This window comes from Oncorhynchus mykiss, unplaced genomic scaffold (assembly GCF_013265735.2).
Source record: "Oncorhynchus mykiss isolate Arlee unplaced genomic scaffold, USDA_OmykA_1.1 un_scaffold_60, whole genome shotgun sequence".
Taxonomy (NCBI): Eukaryota; Metazoa; Chordata; class Actinopteri; order Salmoniformes; family Salmonidae; genus Oncorhynchus; species Oncorhynchus mykiss.
In genome coordinates this window covers 2,942,656-2,950,155 of record NW_023493657.1, presented here as the reverse complement: position 1 = coordinate 2,950,155, position 7,500 = coordinate 2,942,656, and positions in this window count along the sequence as shown.

Sequence of the window (7,500 nt, the reverse complement as noted above, 5' to 3'; positions counted from 1 at the left end):
TGTATTTTTTTTTGTTTCCTTACTTTTTCAAAGTCACTGTGCATTTGGAATATGTTTTAATGGGCAGGTACCATCACGAATTTGTTTATCGAATTTGTTTATGTTTCCTTACTTTTTCAAAGTCACTGTGCATTTGCAATATGTTTCAATGGGCAGGTACCATCACGAATTTGTCATGCTCAAAATTTTTTAGATGTATTTTTTTTTGTTTCCTTACTTTTTCAAAGTCACTGTGCATTTGGAATATGTTTTAATGGGCAGGTACCATCACGAATTTGTTTATCGAATTTGTTTATGTTTCCTTACTTTTTCAAAGTCACTGTGCATTTGCAATATGTTTCAATGGGCAGGTACCATCACGAATTTGTTTATCGAATTTGTTTATGTTTCCTTACTTTTTCAAAGTCACTGTGCATTTGCAATATGTTTCAATGGGCAGGTACCATCACGAATTTGTCATGCTCAAAAAATTTTAGATGTATTTTTTTTTGTTTCTTACTTTTTCAAAGTCACTGTGCATTTGGAATATGTTTTAATGGGCAGGTACCATCACGAATTTGTTTATCGAATTTGTTTATGTTTCCTTACTTTTTCAAAGTCACTGTGCATTTGCAATATGTTTCAATGGGCAGGTACCATCACGAATTTGTCATGCTCAAAATTTTTTAGATGTATTTTTTTTTGTTTCCTTACTTTTTCAAAGTCACTGTGCATTTGGAATATGTTTTAATGGGCAGGTACCATCACGAATTTGTTTATCGAATTTGTTTATGTTTCCTTACTTTTTCAAAGTCACTGTGCATTTGCAATATGTTTCAATGGGCAGGTACCATCACGAATTTGTCATGCTCAAAATTTTTTAGATGTATTTTTTTTTGTTTCCTTACTTTTTCAAAGTCACTGTGCATTTGGAATATGTTTTAATGGGCAGGTACCATCACGAATTTGTTTATCGAATTTGTTTATGTTTCCTTACTTTTTCAAAGTCACTGTGCATTTGCAATATGTTTCAATGGGCAGGTACCATCACGAATTTGTCATGCTCAAAATTTTTTAGATGTATTTTTTTTTGTTTCCTTACTTTTTCAAAGTCACTGTGCATTTGGAATATGTTTTAATGGGCAGGTACCATCACGAATTTGTTTATCGAATTTGTTTATGTTTCCTTACTTTTTCAAAGTCACTGTGCATTTGCAATATGTTTCAATGGGCAGGTACCATCACGAATTTGTTTATCGAATTTGTTTATGTTTCCTTACTTTTTCAAAGTCACTGTGCATTTGCAATATGTTTCAATGGGCAGGTACCATCACGAATTTGTCATGCTCAAAAAATTTTAGATGTATTTTTTTTTGTTTCTTACTTTTTCAAAGTCACTGTGCATTTGGAATATGTTTTAATGGGCAGGTACCATCACGAATTTGTTTATCGAATTTGTTTATGTTTCCTTACTTTTTCAAAGTCACTGTGCATTTGCAATATGTTTCAATGGGCAGGTACCATCACGAATTTGTCATGCTCAAAATTTTTTAGATGTATTTTTTTTTGTTTCCTTACTTTTTCAAAGTCACTGTGCATTTGGAATATGTTTTAATGGGCAGGTACCATCACGAATTTGTTTATCGAATTTGTTTATGTTTCCTTACTTTTTCAAAGTCACTGTGCATTTGCAATATGTTTCAATGGGCAGGTACCATCACGAATTTGTCATGCTCAAAATTTTTTAGATGTATTTTTTTTTGTTTCTTACTTTTTCAAAGTCACTGTGCATTTGGAATATGTTTTAATGGGCAGGTACCATCACGAATTTGTTTATCGAATTTGTTTATGTTTCCTTACTTTTTCAAAGTCACTGTGCATTTGCAATATGTTTCAATGGGCAGGTACCATCACGAATTTGTCATGCTCAAAAAATTTTAGATGTATTTTTTTTTGTTTCTTACTTTTTCAAAGTCACTGTGCATTTGGAATATGTTTTAATGGGCAGGTACCATCACGAATTTGTTTATCGAATTTGTTTATGTTTCCTTACTTTTTCAAAGTCACTGTGCATTTGCAATATGTTTCAATGGGCAGGTACCATCACGAATTTGTCATGCTCAAAATTTTTTAGATGTATTTTTTTTTGTTTCCTTACTTTTTCAAAGTCACTGTGCATTTGGAATATGTTTTAATGGGCAGGTACCATCACGAATTTGTTTATCGAATTTGTTTATGTTTCCTTACTTTTTCAAAGTCACTGTGCATTTGCAATATGTTTCAATGGGCAGGTACCATCACGAATTTGTTTATCGAATTTGTTTATGTTTCCTTACTTTTTCAAAGTCACTGTGCATTTGCAATATGTTTCAATGGGCAGGTACCATCACGAATTTGTCATGCTCAAAATTTTTTAGATGTATTTTTTTTTGTTTCTTACTTTTTCAAAGTCACTGTGCATTTGGAATATGTTTTAATGGGCAGGTACCATCACGAATTTGTTCATCGAATTTGTTTATGTTTCCTTACTTTTTCAAAGTCACTGTGCATTTGCAATATGTTTCAATGGGCAGGTACCATCACGAATTTGTCATGCTCAAAATTTTTTAGATGTATTTTTTTTTGTTTCCTTACTTTTTCAAAGTCACTGTGCATTTGGAATATGTTTTAATGGGCAGGTACCATCACGAATTTGTTTATCGAATTTGTTTATGTTTCCTTACTTTTTCAAAGTCACTGTGCATTTGCAATATGTTTCAATGGGCAGGTACCATCACGAATTTGTTTATCGAATTTGTTTATGTTTCCTTACTTTTTCAAAGTCACTGTGCATTTGCAATATGTTTCAATGGGCAGGTACCATCACGAATTTGTCATGCTCAAAATTTTTTAGATGTATTTTTTTTTGTTTCTTACTTTTTCAAAGTCACTGTGCATTTGGAATATGTTTTAATGGGCAGGTACCATCACGAATTTGTTTATCGAATTTGTTTATGTTTCCTTACTTTTTCAAAGTCACTGTGCATTTGCAATATGTTTCAATGGGCAGGTACCATCACGAATTTGTCATGCTCAAAAAATTTTAGATGTATTTTTTTTTGTTTCTTACTTTTTCAAAGTCACTGTGCATTTGGAATATGTTTTAATGGGCAGGTACCATCACGAATTTGTTTATCGAATTTGTTTATGTTTCCTTACTTTTTCAAAGTCACTGTGCATTTGCAATATGTTTCAATGGGCAGGTACCATCACGAATTTGTCATGCTCAAAATTTTTTAGATGTATTTTTTTTTGTTTCCTTACTTTTTCAAAGTCACTGTGCATTTGGAATATGTTTTAATGGGCAGGTACCATCACGAATTTGTTTATCGAATTTGTTTATGTTTCCTTACTTTTTCAAAGTCACTGTGCATTTGCAATATGTTTCAATGGGCAGGTACCATCACGAATTTGTTTATCGAATTTGTTTATGTTTCCTTACTTTTTCAAAGTCACTGTGCATTTGCAATATGTTTCAATGGGCAGGTACCATCACGAATTTGTCATGCTCAAAATTTTTTAGATGTATTTTTTTTTGTTTCTTACTTTTTCAAAGTCACTGTGCATTTGGAATATGTTTTAATGGGCAGGTACCATCACGAATTTGTTTATCGAATTTGTTTATGTTTCCTTACTTTTTCAAAGTCACTGTGCATTTGCAATATGTTTCAATGGGCAGGTACCATCACGAATTTGTCATGCTCAAAATTTTTTAGATGTATTTTTTTTTGTTTCCTTACTTTTTCAAAGTCACTGTGCATTTGGAATATGTTTTAATGGGCAGGTACCATCACGAATTTGTTTATCGAATTTGTTTATGTTTCCTTACTTTTTCAAAGTCACTGTGCATTTGCAATATGTTTCAATGGGCAGGTACCATCACGAATTTGTTTATCGAATTTGTTTATGTTTCCTTACTTTTTCAAAGTCACTGTGCATTTGCAATATGTTTCAATGGGCAGGTACCATCACGAATTTGTCATGCTCAAAATTTTTTAGATGTATTTTTTTTTGTTTCTTACTTTTTCAAAGTCACTGTGCATTTGGAATATGTTTTAATGGGCAGGTACCATCACGAATTTGTTTATCGAATTTGTTTATGTTTCCTTACTTTTTCAAAGTCACTGTGCATTTGCAATATGTTTCAATGGGCAGGTACCATCACGAATTTGTTTATCGAATTTGTTTATGTTTCCTTACTTTTTCAAAGTCACTGTGCATTTGGAATATGTTTTAATGGGCAGGTACCATCACGAATTTGTCATGCTCAAAAAATTTTAGATGTATTTTTTTTTGTTTCTTACTTTTTCAAAGTCACTGTGCATTTGGAATATGTTTTAATGGGCAGGTACCATCACGAATTTGTCATGCTCAAAAAATTTTAGATGTATTTTTTTTTGTTTCTTACTTTTTCAAAGTCACTGTGCATTTGCAATATGTTTTAATGGGCAGGTACCATCACGAATTTGTCATGCTATAAAAATCCTGCAGGAATGTGAAATTGACTGGCCCGATGAACTCGGGATGGCTTTGCAGTGATTCTGGGTCATCTCAATCGCTCGTTTGGGTTGATTTCAGAATGTCGCTTTTGGTGATGTTTTTTCACTATAGAATCATATTGCAAATGTACAAGAGTCAAGTGGACAAGAGTCCATCAGTCAATTAGATATCATTCTGACCACCAAACTGATACAAACTGACACCAAACCCACTTTTTCCAACTCGTTTAGTAGCCAACTATTACATACTTCAGAGCTGGCCCAAAATTCACAACGCCTTCGGTACAAACCATAAAAAAACCATAAAACACGTAGTTACGTTCTAGCTGCGGGTCCATTTCTTATGTTATGTGTTGGCCTAGCTGAGGCGACCCCGAATCCCAAGTTTCGGCTCGATAGGTCATTTGGTGTCCGAGAAAAACCCTAATTGGTGCTGAAAATCCACTATTTTCCATGACTTGCTACGGGGTCCTTGAATGAGATATCGGACAGAAACGTTGGGGTCTGTCTATATGGGCCGAGACGTTCGCAATGCACCTAGTCTTGCGACTCTGGGACATTTCTAAATGTCGTCATTTTCGTGATGCAAAAATGAATTGAAGTTATTTCAAATGTACGAGGCTGTTTCTCGGTCCGAGAACCTTCTAGAGCCACGTAACTCACCACGCACCATCTACGGGAGGTCTAGAACAGGTTTCTAAAGTTTCGGAACTCTAGGTCCGACGGTTCTTTTTTAGCTCCAACAAAGCTAACTATTGGAGCCACTGTCTGTCTCTACGCACCCCAATACGTCCCTCCATCCAAGTTGTGTTTTAGTGCAATTTTTTTTTCCTTTGATTTTTTTTGGGAAAAATGACTGATTTACAGTTCATGGGGGTTGCCTAATCACACATATGAAGTTTTGGAAAGATCAGACTTTTTTAACCCTTCGAAACAGCCCCTGAGACACCAATTATGGCACTTCCGGTTGGCACAGGAAGTTATAAATCAACACATATCCTCATTGGGGTATGCTGTTACAGAATCCTGAGTTTTAAGTCCTTACGTTAAGAATTGACTGATCTACACAGGGTTGAATGCACTATGTCTATCAAACTGCATGCATTGTATGGGTAAACACTTTTAGGGGCATTTTAACCACTTCCGGTTGGTCCAGGAAGCTTAGAATCAACACAGGTAGACCTCATAGTGGCCTGATGGACTGGTACCGAAGACAGGTTCATACGGCATTCATAACCCACATAGGCCTCAGGTTGAAATTAGGGGTGCAGGCAATGTATTCCTATGGGGAGAGATGACACTGTAATCTGTGAGATCAAAAAACACTGTTTTACTGTGAAGGGTTAATGCCACACGGTCAAGGTTAGGCTTGTTGAGATCGGGAGGACCTTAGGAACATTCAAGTGGTGGAATTTTTCTTCTCACCCTAACGGTTCTCTCACTGTCACTCAAAAGCAAATGACATTGTGGTGCAGGCTTCATTTTGGGCCTTCTATTCTAATGGTTGCTGCGCCTAGACCGAGCGAGCTACGGTCAAGCGGGATAGCTCGTTGAACTCAGAACAGTCTGGAGACTATGGTGATGCCATTTTTTGTGTTGATTTCAGAATGCCATTTTGGTGATGGTCCCTCTCCGTTTAAACATATTGCAAATGTACAAAAGTCAACTAGCAAGTCAGTGTCCATCAGTCAATTAGATGTCATTATGACACCAAATGGATATCAATTGACACCAAACCCACTTTTTACTACTCATTTAGTAGCCAACTATCACATATGTCAGAGCAGTCCCATAATTCACAGCGCCTTCAGTTGAAAACCTAATAAAAAGGTAAAACACATAGTTACGTTCTAGCTGCGGGTCCAGTTCGGACATTATGTGAAGTCCTATGTGAGGCGACCCCGAATCCCGAGTTTCGGCTCGATAGGTCATTTGGTGTCCGAGAAAAACCCTAATTGGTGCTGAAAATCCACTATTTTCCATGACTTGCTACGGGGTCCTTGAATGAGCTATCGGACAGAAACGTTGGGGTCTGTCTATATGGGCCGAGACGTTCGCAATGCACCTAGTCTTGCGACTCTGGGACATTTCTAAATGTCGTCATTTTCGTGATGCAAAAATGAATTGAAGTTATTTCAAATGTACGAGGCTGTTTCTCGGTCCGAGAACCGTCTAGAGCCACGTAACTCGCCACGCACCATGGCCCGGAGGTCTAGAACAGGTTTCTAAAGTTTCGGAACTCTAGGTCCGACCGTTCTTTTTTAGCTCCAACAAAGCTAACTATTGCGGCCACTGTCTGTCTCTACGCACCCCAATACGTCCCTCCATCCAAGTTGTGTTTTAGTGCAATTTTTTTTCCTTTGATTTTTTTGGGGAAAAATGACTGATTTACAGTTCATGGGGGTTGCCTAATCAAATATATGAAGTTTTGGACAGATCTGAATTTTTTAACCCTTCGAAACAGCCCCTGAGACACCAATTATGGCACTTCCGGTTGGCACAGGAAGCTATAAATCACCACATGTCTTGATTGACATGGCCACTTACAGAATCCCGAGTTTTAAGTCTTTACGTTAAGAATTGACTGATCTACACAGGGTTGAATGCACTATGTCTATCAAACTGCATGCAATGTATGGGTAAACACTTTTAGGGTGATTTGAACCACTTCCGGTTGGTCCAGGAAGCTTAGAATCAACACAGGTAGACCTCATAGTGGCCTGATGGACTGGTACCGAAGACAGGTTCATACGGCATTCATAACCCACATAGGCCTCAGGTTGAATTTTGTGGTGCAGGCAATGTATTCCTATGGGGAGAGATGACACTGTAATCTGTGAGATCAAAAAACACTGTTTTACTGTGAAGGGTTAATGCCACACGGTCAAGGTTAGGCTTGTTGAGATCGGGAGGACCTTAGGAACATTCCTATGGTGGAATTTTTCTTCTCACCCTAACGGTTCTCTCACTGTCACTCAAAAGC